This window comes from Gossypium arboreum, chromosome 11 (genome assembly GCF_025698485.1).
Source record: "Gossypium arboreum isolate Shixiya-1 chromosome 11, ASM2569848v2, whole genome shotgun sequence".
NCBI classification, from domain to species: domain Eukaryota; kingdom Viridiplantae; phylum Streptophyta; class Magnoliopsida; order Malvales; family Malvaceae; genus Gossypium; species Gossypium arboreum.
Window position 1 is genome coordinate 90,837,455 of NC_069080.1, and position 13,614 is coordinate 90,851,068.

The window sequence follows — 13,614 nt, forward strand, 5'->3', positions numbered from 1 at the left end:
AGGTCTAGGATTATTACCCATATAATTCATTTGATCATTTTCCATTGCAGGACCGTAGGGTAAATGCTTTGAATTGCTCATTCCACCTCCCCTCGTGTCACACTGCATCACTGGATGTATCTGCGTAGAACCACATAAACCATCAATCTTTTTATTTAAAAGTTCCACCTGATTTGACAACATGGTGACTGCATCAATGTTAAAAACACTGGCTACTTTTGTCAGCTTTGTCCTCATGACTTGCCACTGATAATTATTCAGTGACATCTCCTCTATGAACTCATAAGCCTCCTCAGGTGTTTTATTATTTATAGTATCACCGGCAGCTTCATCGATCATTTTCCTAGTTGAGGGGTTCAAACCATTGTGGAAATTCTGAACTTGTAGCCACACGGGTAACCCATGGTGAGGCCACCTTCTCAATAAATCTTTTTACCTCTCCCATGCATTATATAAAGTTTCTAAATCCATTTGCACAAAGGAAGAGATATCATTCCTCAATTTGGCTGTCTTAACTGGTGGAAAGTATTTCAGCAAAACGTTTTTGGTCATTTGGTCCCAAGTAGTGATAGAACCTCATGGTAAAGAGTTCAACCACTGTTTAGCATTATTCCTCAATGAAAAAGGAAACAATTGAAGGTGAATGGTGTCATCAGAAACGCCATTTATCTTGAAAGTATCACAGAATTCTAAGAAATTGGCCAAATGAATATTTGGGTATTCATCTTGCAAACCATTAAATTGAACAAACTGTTGAATCATTTGAATAGTGTTAGGTTTCAGTTCAAAATTATTTGCAGCAATAGCAGGTCTAACAATAATCGATTCAGTCCCAGTGAGAGTGTGCTTATCATAATCATACATAGTATAAGGAGTAGGATTCGGATTTACAGGATTTATAGCAACCACAGGAGGTAGCTGATTATTATGATTTTCTACCATCTCCTCAGTATTAATAATAATATTCTCTTGCTTTTCTATTGTGGTTTGTCGACTTTGCCTCACTTGTCTACGGTTTTTGCGAATTATACTTTCGATCTCACTGTCAAATACTAGAGGTCCTGACAGGTTTCTTCTAGTTTAAACTAAAGGAACCTGCCAGGAGCAAATAAAAGAAAAATTAGTAAATTAGAATAAAAACAAAAATAAAATGCAATAAAAAATAAAAATGGCTAAAGTAATAAAAATTAAGTGTTCCTAATATTTGTAGTCCCTGGCAATGGTGCCAAAAACTTGGTGACGTCATGAACTAACTAAAACACGACAAAGGCAAGCGCACCTATCGAATGGTAGTATAGCTATGGTGAGTCAGGAATATCGTATTCACGAGGACTAAAAGTACTAGTAATTACTATTTTTTTATTATCTAGCCAAATAAATTGAAGGGATTTATTTTAAAGTCTAAATTTAACTAAACTAATTACTAAATGAAAAAGAGCAAATTGGGAAAATAATCGAATAAAACTTATGAAAGAGACAATACCCAGGAAAGAATCCACCTAGACTTCACTTATTATTCTAAATCTAAATTAAACGATTTATTCATTTGACTTGATCCATAGAAATCCCTAAATTATATTAATATCTCTTTCGAGAGTAAAAATAACTGACTCTATGTTGATTAATTGAAATCTCTTTCTAATTAAAACCCCTATCATTGCATTAACTCGATCTATGGATTTCCCTATTAGATTTGACTCTAATCTGGTAGATTTATGTCGCCCTATTTCTAGGGCTGCATGCAACTTAACTCAATTATGCGAGATCTGTAACACCCCGTACCCGAGTCCGTTACCGGAGTCGAATACAAGGTGCACACAGACTTAACTTAATTGTTTTCACAGTCCATAAAAAAAATTTCCAGACAAGCTGGTTACTACATCACTGTCGCCTTAAAAATCATATCTGGAGTTTCAAAACTCGAAAATCAGTTTTGTAATTTTTCCCTGAAACTAGACTCATATGTCCATCTACAGATTTTTTTCTAGAATTTTTGGTCTAGCCAATTAGTACAGTTTATTAGTTAAAGTCTCCCATGTTACAGGGGTCGACTACACTGACCTTCATGTGTTAAAACTTGAATATCTCCATGTGCAGGGCTTCAATACTGATGCTGTTTATTTCTATAGAAACTAGACTCAAATAGAAATCTATACATATGTGGTTTGACTCCTAATTATCTCAGGTTAATTTATAATGAATTTCCAAAGTCGGAACAGGGAATCCAGAAACCGTTCTGGCCCTGTTTCACGAATACTTAAATATCTCTCAATATACAACTCATATGACCGTTTCGTTTCTTCCATATGAAAGTAAATTCATCAAGGCTCATTTACATAATTTATTAACTATTTAATTCCACTTCTGCTATTTTTAGTGATTTTTCACATCCACACCACTGCTGCTGTCAGCATCTATTACTAAAACAAACTATGCCTATTTCATGACTTTTCCTTGATTTAACTAATAATTCATCATGCATGTCCCAAATTATAACCATGATTTGTGTCCAAACATCACAAAACCAATTCCAACCGAACATTTACGCCATTTTCGCATGGCTAAAAGTTTACATACCAAATTTCAACAAAGCATAACAGCCTATACATGCTGAAATGTACTCCTAGACCAACTACGAAGAAAATACCAAAAGTTGTTAGCCAGTGTGATGACTTCGATGACGGTCCCGAATACGCAAAAAGTCGAGTCCAAGAAACCTAAAATAGGTGACAAGCAAACACCGAATGAGTATATAACTCAAGAAGTCATAAGCAATGCACTACCAACCATTAATAACATTATCGCAAGAGGAAACAAAATGGAACGAGGCTAATTACTCCATTCGAACCGAACTATACCATAGTTCCTTAGACCTTTCGATTCAATCTCATACCAAGTTACACATTCACATTCCATATACTAATCAATAGGATATTTGAAGCATTTTTATACACCATTTTGTTTTCGTTACAATCATACATCTACATGACCTTTCACTTATTCCACGATAATTCTTATGTACGTGACTTCAATTTAAATTGTCACATAGGTTCGAAACTTACCAAGCTCAACTCCAAATATAAACATAGCGCCTATTAGCCATGAACTCAAGGTACTTACCCGATCCGCTGTCCGTGATCGACTCAATAATGTTGCACACTCAGTGTCAATTGTGATTCAAAAGCATATAGTGAGTCCGCATACTTAGTGCTATATAATCAACTCGCACACTTAGTGCTATATGATCAAACTCGCACACTTAGTGCTGTACAAATTTTAAACCCGCACACTTAGTGCCATTCTCATGATCACAAATGTTTATACCCGCACACACTAGTGCCAAATCAACAACTCAATACATCTCACCTCTTTTCTTTTCATTCAATACTTTCATCACCACATACATACATGTATATAAATTTATCATTCCTTTCGGCATAATTACATAGACATTATGTCTATTTAAATCAATACAAAATATATGCTTAGTGACCTACCTTGTGTGGTGTAAAATAATTCCAAGTTGGCTACTCGATGACCTTCGATTTCCCTTGTTGGACGCCTCCTTTAGGATCTTGAGCTTAAACAAATAAATTAACTCATTCAACCGCTTTGCTACACATATTGATATTCACAATTTAATGATTTTATGACATACGGAACGGCATGGTAAAATTTTTATCTTGCTACCTCATGCTCTTAGCTATTCGGCTCATAACCATATGCTATAGCCCTACTATCAATAATCCAATCACACATGCATATATATATATATGGTCGAATGTACAAAGCATAGACTCATCATCACCTATGCTCTTAATTTGATGGCGAATATGCATACATGTATATGCACTATTAATCAATCACTAACATTGCACTTCACCTTAATAGCTAGCTTAGCAAACCTCGATTTAACACATAGTTGTTCATAACACAACTTAAGCATACTCTCCATTCCATCAATTCCAAAACTTAATGTCTTACTCAAAAATGCTAAAAAGAAAATCCAAGAGTCATCAATCCACCATCACATGTATCATTAACAAGCTTCATATTTAGCATGCAATGACATTAACACAAAATCTACCTTGGCCGAATATCATCCCCATGATATAGCAAAGTTTTGAACCATGGACTAATTAGAACTCAAGCTAGCAACTAAGAACATGCATGAATCTCATGGCACAACCTCAAACATACCTTAATCTAGAGACAAGTATGGCCAAACCTCCTCTTAATCCTCTTCCAAACCAAGCATGAAGCAAGAACCCCTTCCTTCTTCCTTAGAATTTCAGCTCAAAGAAATGAAAAAAAAGGATGAACAACAAATTTTTTTCTTCTCTTTTCTTCAACTCACGGCAAAGGGGGGGACACTCACCATTCTCTTTTTTTTTGTTCCCTTTCATTATTAAATTCCCATGCTCATTATTTTATTTTTTTCTTACATACACCATTGTCCCAACATGTTTTATGACATGTTTTACCCATAATCCTTGTCATGGCGGCCACTAGCTATTAGGGGGAAATTTGACATGCAAGTCCCCCTTTGATTACATGCACTATTAGGTCCTTATAGATTAGCCTATCACATTTCAAAAGTGTCACACAAGTCCTAATAACTGAATTCACATGCAATCGACTAAATCGAAGCTTGAAATTTTCACACATTCATAAATACATATTCTAGACAATAAATATTACGTTCAAACATTTCGGTGACTCGGTTTAGCGGTCCGAAACCACTTCCGACTAGGGTCAATTTTGGGCCGTCACAACTCTCCCCACTTAAGAAATTTTCGTCCCGAAAATCTTACCGTAAATAGGTTTGGGTATCGCTTTTTATAGAATTCTCGGGTTCCCAAGTAGCTTCTTCCATCCCGTGTTTGAGCCATAACACTTTTACTAACGGAACCCTTTTGTTTCGCAACTCCTTCACTTCACGGGCTAGGATACGAATCGGTTCTTCTTCATAACTCATATCGGCTTGAATTTCAACCTCTGATGGACTAATTATGTGCGACGGGTCAGATTTTGTAACACCCCAAACCCGAGACCATCGCCGGTGTCGGACCCGAGGGGTTAACAAGCCAAGTTCACATGTTTTTGCCCACCAATTTGACACTTCCAGTCAGGCTGGAAAACTGCGTCACTGTCGCCTTAAAATCATATCTCGAGTTTCAAAACTCGGAAACTGGTTTCGTAAATTTTCCTGAATTTAGACTCATATATCCATCCATGGATTTATTTCTAGGATTTTGGTCGGGCCAATTGGTACAGTTTATTAGTTAAAGTTACCCATGTTACAGGGATCGACTGCTCTGACCTTCGCGCGGTATAACTTGAATATCTCTCTGTACAGGGCTTTAATGCTGGTGTCGTTTGCTTCTAATGAAACTAGACTCAAAATGGAATCTGTACATATAAGGTATGTCTCCTAATTCTTTTGGATAATTTATAGTGAATTTTTAAAGTTGCGACAGGGAACCCAGAAACCATTCTGGCCCTGTCTCACAATAGCTTTAATATCTCTTAACCTGTAACTCCTATGACCATTTCGTTTCTTCCATATGAAAATAGACTCATCAAGGTTCATTTACATAGCTTATTCACTATTTAATTCCATTCCTATGAATTTTGGTGATTTTTCACATTCACGCCACTGCAGCTGGCAGCATCTGTTTTAAGGTAGGACTTACCTATTTGGTAGTCTCCATGATTCAACTAGTCTTGCCATACATAGGTTCATATATGATCATTTTAACCATGCCAATGGCTGATCATATGACCAACATTCCCATTTCCAAGCCATAGCCACATCATGACACCAAATATATACATACAACCCACAATTAGTCTAAGTTCATGCTTCCTTTTCGAGCCATTTTCGCATGGCCGTACATACTTACATTACAACATATTTAACAAACAAGGGTAGTCCTATACATGCCATCTCAAGTTCAACCAAAATTTATACCAAAATGGAGGCTTGATAGTGTGGATGACTTCGACTTCAATGATCCCAAATCCGATTGCCTCGAGCGAAATCTAGAAAACCGAGAGCCAAAGCAACGGGTAAGCATTTTATGCTTAGTAAGTCTCAAGGGATATAATCAACTCTAATTACAGCAATACATTCACATAGCCAAATGCATCATTTCATTTGTACACATTCCTACTTCACACTTCATCATTATATAATTTCACAAAGTATCAATCAATTCAATAACTGAAATTCATTAGTCGATTGAGCGAATGTTGCTCAAACATGTCGACTTTCCAATGCACATATAACGTACCTTATCCTTTGGGCTTTTCGAGTGTGCTAATTGAATTCATTACAGCAACCAACACTCACCTCCAGCCCAAGATTCTTCGGAATATAACCGGATATAATCACGTGCACAAATGCCTTCGGGTCTTAGCCCGGATAGAATAACTCGCACGAATGCCTTCGGGTCTTAGCCCGGATATAGCCACTAGCACAATTGCCTTCGGGTCTTAACCCGGATATAAATTCCAGCATAATTGTCTTCGGGGCTTAGCCCGGATATCATTCAATTTCTCATGCACACATACATCAATAATCATTGGACATACATATTTCATTTTCGTTACTAAGGCTCAAACACAATTATAATCATTAGCATATTCGCCTTCGGGTCTTAGCCCGGGTGGAATTCAAATACTCATACACACATAATCAACAATCATACACATCCATATTTCATCTCACATAATTCAAGTAAGGTCACTTCTTGAGGACTTACCTCGGATGTTGTCGAACGGCTTTTTCGGCTATTCGATCACCTTTTCCTTCCCCTTGTCCAATTGTGGCCCTCTTAGCTCTTGAGCTAATTCAAACAAATTCAATTTATTAAAACCTCATTGTGCTTGCTTATGGCGAATATGACAAGGATTTTAAATGGTCATATGGCCACTCTTTAGCTTGAATACACAATGGTCATGCACATTTTATACTACATCAAGCAATTCAATACAATTTATTTGAGCATCAAGGAAATGCTAAGGCCTTCAATAGGCTACCCAAGGCGAATATTCATGTACATGTTGAGGTCAATTTTGCACTTAATACCTCACAAAAACAGCATGCAATTTACTAATTAATGCTTTGCACATTGTGGCCCAAAACTTATAATATAGCATCAAGCACTTATATATGTGCTAGGCGAATTGTGCTTGCAATTTCACAAGCATTCTTCCACATTTTCTTCTTTAAACCAATATATTCATCACTTAGTTCATAACCAAACATAATGTGCAATCATATATATGCATATATGAGCATGGCCGAATTTTCAAGGTGTCCATAGCCATCCAAAACACAAATTTTAACTAACATGCAAGAAGCATGAATCATGCTCAAGAATGCATCATGGCGAATATGACAATCATGCTTCTTTTCAACTTCAATCATGATAAAACAAAAGAAAGCTCAAAATCTTACTCATGCTTATTTGTTTATTATTTCTCCCTAATGCCCAACAAAACATGTTTCATGACATGTTTAGCCCATATCTCTTTGTCATGGCCGCCATCACTTGTAAAAGGGAATTTGACATGCAAGTCCATTATTTTGCATGCATGCTTTAATTAGTCATCACACATTTCCCTATCGTACTTTCAAAGTTCACTACTAAGTCCTTTCTAGTGGAATTCACCTTTATAACACTAAATCAATCATCATAAAATGTCATACATGAGCACACACATATTATAGGCATATAAATAAATTTTTAATTATTTTTATGCCTCGGTTTTGTGGTCCCGAAACCACATTCCGACTAGGGTCAATTTTGGGCTGTCACAACTCTCCCCCGCTTAAGAAATTTTCGTCCCCGAAAATCTTACCGGTAAATAGGTTTGGATATCGCTCTTTCATAGAGTTCTCGGTCTCCCAAGTAGCTTCTTGCAACTTTTTCCAAAATCGCAAGGTAAATCTCGGATCTCTATCCGACACGATAGAAATAGGCACCCCGTGTAATTTCACAATCTGAGAAACGTACAATTCCGCTTAATTTGTCCATTGAAAATCCGTGACGTCGGGGGACAAAGTGGGCCGACTTAGTCAATCGATCTACCACGACCCAAACCGCATCCTTCTTACTCACGACAATGGCGGTCCGGATACAAAGTCCATTGTGACTCGATCCCATTTCCACTCGGGTATCGTGATTGGTCAAGTAATCTCAAGGCACCGATGTTCCGCTTTCACTTGTTGACATATTAAACATCTCAAACAAAGTCGAGATGTCTCGCTTCATACCATGCCACCAAAACCGACGCTTTCAAATCATTGTACATCTTCGCACTTCGGGTGGATTGCCATTCGGCTACAATGGGCTTCATTGAAATTATCGAAATGAGTTCGAATCCTTTGGGACACACAGACGACTTTTGAACCTCAAACAATCGTCATCGTCGATTTGAAACTCCGAGTCCTTGTTCGAACACACGCAGCCCGTTTTGCAACCAACTCGTCATCGACTTTCCGAGCTTCTCGAATTTGGTGTGTCAATAATGGTTTGGCTTTCAATTCAGCCACTAACACACCGTTGTCGGATCGGATAGACAAGTGCACATTCATCGCTCGTAATGTGAATAACGATTTACGACTCAAGGCATCCGCAACCACATTCGCCTTTCCGGTGATAGTCAATGATCACTCATAATCCTTTAATGTACTCGAGCCAACGCCTTTGTCGCAGATTTAAGTCTCTTTAGGTCATCAAATACTTGAGACTTTTGTGATCCGAGTATACATGGCACCTTTCACCAAATAAATAATGTCGCCAAATCTTTAAGGCGAATACGATGGCGCCAATTCGAGATCATGAGTCGGATAATTTTTCTCATGTGGCTTTAATTGCCTCAAGCATAGGCCACAACTCGACCTTCTTGCATTAATACGCAACCTAACCCAAGTAGAGAGCGTCGCTATAGATGACAAACTCTTTGCTTGGACTCGGGTTGCACTAGAATTGGGGCTTCATCAAATAAGTTTTCAGTTGATCGAAACTTTTTGGCATTTCTCCGTCCATTCGAACTTAACGTCCTTTTGGAGAAGCCGTCATCGGCGTGGCTATCGTTGAGAAGCCTTTTACAAATCGTCGGTAATAACCTAGCAAGCCCCAAAAGCTTCAACCTCAAGAATATTTCTGAGGCTTCCAATTTAGTATGACTGAAATTTTATTCTGTCGACTCGAATACCCGATCGCAGATACCACATGACCCAAGAAGCTAACCTCTCTTAACCAAAATTCACACTTGTTGAACTTAGCATATAATTGCTTGTCCCGTAAAATTTGCAAAGACTAACCGTAGGTGTTCAAAGATGTTCGGTCTCATTTCTTGAATAGACCAAGATGTCATCAATGAACACGACTACTTAATCGATCCAAATATGGTCTAAAGATCCGATTCATTAAATCCATAAATACCGCAGGGCATTAGTGAGCCCAAACGGCATCACTAGGAACTCATAGTGACCATATCTCGCTCAAGGCGCCTTGGGCACGCTCAATCTTGGATTCGCAATTGATAGTAGCCCGATCTCAAATCTATTTTCGAGAACACCGAGGCTCCCTTCATTGATCGAACAAGTCATCAATACGTGGCAACGGATATTTGTTCTTTATCGTCGCTTTATTGTCGACGATAGTCGATGCACAATCGCATGGTTCCATCCTTCTTCTTCACGAACAACACCGGCAAGACCCCAAGGCGAAAAACTCGGGCGAGCAAAACCTCTATCCACCAATTCTTGCAACGAGCTTTCAACTCCTTTAATTCCGTTGGTGCCATACGATACGGAGCTATCGAAATTGGAGTGGTACCGGTACCAATTCGATGCCAAATTCTATTTCCCGAACAGTGGTAAACCCGCAATTCTTCGGGAAAACATCCGGTATTCACAAACCACGGCACAGATTCGGTTTCTTCTCGATTCCTTGTCATCGAGTACGTGACGCAAGGTATGCTTCGCACCCTTTTCTTACATATTTCGGGCCAACATCACCGATATTACAATGGCAACCCTTTAAGTCCGTGGACTCAACCCAATTATTTCATTATTCGCGCACCTCAAATTGATAGTCTTGCTCTTGCAATTTACAACCGCATCGTGCATGGTCAACCAATCCAAACCAAGAATAACATCGAACTCATCGAACGGCAAAAGCATTAAGTCCGCGGAAAACAAGAACCTCAAACACTAGGGGACTTTTCTTGCACACTTTGTTAACAAGCACGTAATGACCCAAGGGTTTGACACTCGAATTACAAACTCAAGAGACTCAATAGGCAAAGTCTTCTTTGGATGCTAAGGTTTCACATATATATGAATGAGTAGAACCGGGGTCAATCAAAGCAATCACATTTGTATTGAAAAGAGTGAAAGTACTGGTAATAACATCCGGAGAGGCAGATCCTCGCGTGCGTGTATGGCATAAGTCCTAGCAGAGCACGAGCCTCAGATCCGATGGTAGTATCTCTAGATCCTCTCGACCGCCAACGACATTGCCCATATTTCTAGGTGGCCTACCTCGGCGATGGTAGCACCCGGGTTTGCACTCGACTTACATTCTGCTCATGCATCCTCGGGCAATCCTTCATCAAGTGGTCGGCCGATCCACACTTATAGCAGAGCGATCACGAAACCAACAGCTCCCGAATGCCATTTGCCACAATGTGGACACTCCGCCCTCTCTCGGCGATCATTTCCACCATCAAGCGATTGAAGTGACTCGTGTGGTCACAGGGTCGATCGCGTCCTCGTCTAGAAAAGCCCAAACGCCTCTAGACCGGCTCGCATCATCTCGAAATCTCTTCGATGCTTGTTGAAGAGACTTTCCGAGGACCTCTTCGAATTCTCCAATCCCCACATCACTTTTTGTTTCTCCTTTCTAAGCTCTTCGACTTTACAAGCTCCCTCAACAAGTACTACGAACTCTCGATCTCGAGAATGCCAACAAACATCCTTATATCATCATTCAGCCCATCCTCGAGCGTTTACACATAATAGCTTGGACGAAATGCATTCTCGCAGACTGGCTAAGCCTCACAAACTTTCGTTAGTAGTCAGAATTGACATAGAACCTTGCTTAAGATCAAGAAATTCCCTCCGCTTTTGGTCGATAAATCTCGATCGATATACTTTTTTGAACTCGGTTTGAAAGAATTCCCAAGTCACTTGCTCTCTAGGCACCACGTAAGTCGAGTACTCCACCAATAGTAGGCGGACTCGCGTAGCAAGGAGATGGTACACTTTAAGCACTCATCGGTGTACAGGATAGCTCATCAAGCACCTTGATAGTGTTATCTAACCAAAATTCAGCTCGCTTCGGCATCATCATCATCCGTAGCCTTAAATTCAGTGGCCCCATGTTTTCAATCCTATCGACCGGGGCTTACTTGACCTTATTTGGTCAGTCACCGGAGGTATTGTAGGGCGGGGTTGCATTTGTCGGGAATGGAGGTTGTGGAACAGTAGTGTTGGTTCGAATGTATTGATTAAACCATTCGCTCATCACACTATAAAAGGCTTGCCTAGCCTCGTCATTAGGATTGCTGGCCATAGGTTGAGAGTCCGCCGCGCTGTCCCTTGCGCGGGGCAGGCGCCACACTCTCCACATCATCAGCTATCGCTTCGGATGGGATCGGGATCCATTGCTACAACAAACACAAAGTCGAATTGTCGAATCATCACACTATCGATTCATCATTTAATGGCATGTATAGCTAGACCCCAAACACATCACGGTAGTCCTAGAATCGACTAAACCGTGGCTCGATACCAATAAAATTGTAACACCCCAAACCCGAGACCATCGCCGTGTCGGACCCGAGGTTAACAAGCCAAGTTCACATGTTTTTGCCCACCAATTTGACACTTCCAGTCAGGCTGGAAAACTGCGTCACTGTCGCCTTAAAAATCATATCTCGAGTTTCAAAACTCGAAACTGGTTTCATAAATTTTCCTGAATTTAGACTCATATATCCATCCATGGATTTATTTCTAGGATTTTTGGTCGGGCCAATTGGTACAGTTTATTAGTTAAAGTTACCCATGTTACAGGGATCGACTGCTCTGACCTTCGCGCGGTATAACTTGAATATCTCTCTGTACAGGATTTAATGCTGGTTTCGTTTGTTTCTAATGAAACTAGACTCAAAATGGAATCTGTAAATATAAGGTATGTCTCCTAATTCTTTTGGATAATTTATAGTGAATTTTAAAGTTGCGACAGGGAACCCAGAAACCATTCTGGCCCTGTCTCACAATAGCTTTAATATCTCTTAACCTGTAACTCCTATGACCATTTCGTTTCTTCCATATGAAAATAGACTCATCAAGGTTCATTTACATAGCTTATTCACTATTTAATTCCATTCCTATGAATTTTGGTGATTTTTCACATTCACGCCACTGCAGCTTGCAGCATCTGTTTTAAGGTAGGACTTACCTATTTGGTAGTCTCCATGATTCAACTAGTCTTGCCATACATAGGTTCATATATGATCATTTTAACCATGCCAATGGCTGATCATATGACCAACATTCCCATTTCCAAGCCATAGCCACATCATGACACCAAATATATACATACAACCCACAATTAGTCTAAGTTCATGCTTCCTTTTCGAGCCATTTTCGCATGGCCGTACATACTTACATTACAACATATTTAACAAACAAGGGTAGTCCTATACATGCCATCTCAAGTTCAACCAAAATTTATACCAAAATGGAGGCTTGATAGTATGGATGACTTCGACTTCAATGATCCCAAATCCGATTGCCTCGGCGAAATCTAGAAAACCGAGAGCCAAAGCAACGGGTAAGCATTTTATGCTTAGTAAGTCTCAAGGATATAATCAACTCTAATTACAGCAATACATTCACATAGCCAAATGCATCATTTCATTTGTACACATTCCTACTTCACACTTCATCATTATATAATTTCACAAAGTATCAATCAATTCAATAACTGAAATTCATTAGTCGATTGAGCGAATGTTGCTCAAACATGTCGACTTTCCAATGCACATATAACGTACCTTATCCTTTGGGCTTTTCGAGTGTGCTAATTGAATTCATTACAGCAACCAACACTCACCTCCAGCCCAAGATTCTTCGGAATATAACCGGATATAATCACGTGCACAAATGCCTTCGGGTCTTAGCCCGGATAGAATAACTCGCACGAATGCCTTCGGGTCTTAGCCCGGATATAGCCACTAGCACAATTGCCTTCGGGTCTTAACCCGGATATAAATTCCAGCATAATTGTCTTCGGGGCTTAGCCCGGATATCATTCAATTTCTCATGCACACATACATCAATAATCATTGGACATACATATTTCATTTTCACACTAAGGCTCAAACACAATTATAATCATTAGCATATTCGCCTTGGGTCTTAGCCCGGTGGAATTCAAATACTCATACACACATAATCAACAATCATACACATCCATATTTCATCTCACATAATTCAAGTAAGGTCACTTCTTGAGGACTTACCTCGGATGTTGTCGAACGGCTTTTTCGGCTATTCGATCACCTTTTCCTTCCCCTTGTCCAATTGTG

At 39.3% G+C, this 13,614-nt stretch overlaps 1 non-coding gene across 1 annotated transcript; it reads left to right on the forward strand.

Moving 5' to 3' along the window:
• The first annotated feature begins 397 nt into the window (after window positions 1-397).
• On the forward strand, window positions 398-504 carry LOC128284809 (small nucleolar RNA R71). The gene has a single exon (XR_008275232.1). It is a non-coding gene; the product is annotated as a small nucleolar RNA R71 (small nucleolar RNA).
• Window positions 505-13,614: the final 13,110 nt, after the last annotated feature.